The sequence below is a fragment of the Alexandromys fortis genome, unplaced genomic scaffold (assembly GCF_014885135.2).
Source record: "Alexandromys fortis isolate MF-2015 unplaced genomic scaffold, M_Fortis_MF-2015_v1.1 scaffold_17, whole genome shotgun sequence".
NCBI classification, from domain to species: Eukaryota; Metazoa; Chordata; class Mammalia; order Rodentia; family Cricetidae; genus Alexandromys; species Alexandromys fortis.
Window position 1 is genome coordinate 4883117 of NW_026067896.1, and position 2303 is coordinate 4885419.

Below are 2303 nucleotides of genomic sequence, written 5' to 3' on the forward strand. Positions count from 1 at the left end.
AGGTTGAAACTTTTCAACACCCCTACTTGTAACCCCTGAGTCAACCAGTATCTCATAGTGTTTATCACTGTTATGTTTGTCTTTAGGTTTTTCTAGTCATAATTTTTTTCTTAAATAGGATAATTAATAAGTAATTGAACTACTTAAATATTGAAATAAAGAGATGCTTTGGAGACCAGGTGCAGTGCATGCAAGCCTTTAATCACATCACAGAAGAGGCAGAGCAGGTGGTCTCTTGAAAGAATTATTCCTGACATTCAAAATTATAGAGGATCAAATGTACACTTAAATAGATGAAGCTTATTGGCTGAGTGCATTAAAATAAGTAAGACGTTATATTTTGTTAATGTTTTGTCAAGATATTTAGACCCATCCTGATTCAGAACCGTCCCGCAGTTGAAGACGGCATGAGGTCCTGCCCTGGTTTGGATTTCCATTTTGTAGGTTGCCAGAGTCTCCAGGTCTATCCTGTGATTTTTCACAGAAAACGTCCTCCTTGCTTAAACCAGCTGGCTGAAATTGATCTCTGTTTACTAAAACAAAAGAGATTGGCCACAGCTGTAACAGTCACAAGACTTTGCAATTCAATCATGGTATTTAGATACACAACAGTGAACAACCCCAATTCCAAGTCCACTCTAGCTTTCTTAGCTTTGGTTATAAACCTGTCTTTATTAGATCAGTGGTTCCCAAACACCAGTGTTTGCATGCTGATTCACCCACGAGGCCTTGTTAAAAACAGGTGCCTTGGCTCCACTATGAGAATTTTTGATTTGATGAGGCAGGAGTCAACTGCAAGAGTGCACCAAGGAAGGGGTCCTTGGTGCCAACTGCAGGCTGTCCATGCTACAGGAATGGTAGAGTTAAACAAAAATGAGAGGGTCTAGATAGCAAAGCCAGGAACACCTGGACAAGAGGCGAAAGTGCTCGCGGCTGGCTATGAGGCTCTGAGAAACAAGGCCAGTGACGGTGATGGCAGACTAGCTGCTCAATTTCTGTGGAACCTTCACGCCTCAAGAGACTTACGCTAGGTAGGGTTGCTTTTACATATTCTAATGTAGCTAGTTACAACAGATTAAGAGTAAGGGTGGTGTCCAACAAGCTTACACCATTTTAAGAAAGAGACCCCGGCCGGGCCGTGCTGGCGTACGCCTTTAATCCCAGCACTCTGGAGGCAGAGGCAGGCGGATCTCTGTGAGTTCGAGGCCAGCCTGGTCTACAAGAGCTAGTTCCAGGATATGCTCCAAAGCCACAGAGAAACCCTGTCTCGAAAAACCAAAAAGAAAAAAAAAAGAAAGAAAGAAAAGAAAAAAGAAAGAGACCCCTAGACAAAGAAATGGCAGTTACATCTCAACAGCTGTGAGGAACACAGAGCACACAGCAGAATTAACAACTCTTAGGACACCTGCAAGAGTAGACATAGCTGTACCAGCCAATGACTGCCAGCTAGCAGAGAGTTAAGGCCAACAACTAACAAAGCCACAGCAAGAGATGGGTAAAATAGGGTTCCAGCCACACCTGACCAAGTGAGCAACATGGAAACAGGGTATTGCAGGGAACCTAGGAGTTGGCTTGGCCTAGCTTCCTTGAGAGGAATACATCAGTGGTTTCTCAGGTTAGAGTCCATGGCTCCCAAGGCACAATCTCCACTTCCTGAGAGACCAATGCTCTTCCTCAGGCAGTGAAGTAGGCAGGTTGCTTTGTGTTTCTCTGTATATTTCCTTAGCATAAAGGAAGCATGAAGACTTGATGGGACAATTGGTTTTACACATTAATCCTGTATACTCTGTATGACTTGCAAACTTCACTGTGTTGATCCTGACAATTGCCATTGTATTCTGTTTCTGATAAACGCATAGAAAGTCTTATTTCTCAAGAAAATTGTCAGCCTCAGTCTTACTGTGGTCTCTCCAACCCATGCCTGGTTTCCTTCCTCACGGCCACATTAGGTGATCTTGACCCAGAAAGTAAGCTCTCTCCTCTCTCTGGACAGGCAAGGACTAAATGACTGTTGGGCCCTCTGATTCGCCAAATATCATCTTGGCTTTCAGCCACTGCTTCATAAAATGTTAAGACGCAAGTTTGTTCCAGAAATCCACCGTGGCTCTCTCACTAATGCCGACAGTTTTGTTTTCTCTCGTCACCAAATCTTTAGAGTTTGGGTCTCTCCAGTTCGCTTCTTACGATTCTGTAAATCTCTTCATGAAGCTGGCATTCTCCTCATTTACTCAGTGAGTCACCACTCACAAGTTTCTGAGTCATTAGTTGTCATCCATGTCTCAGTGAAGCCCCTGTTCCAGGTG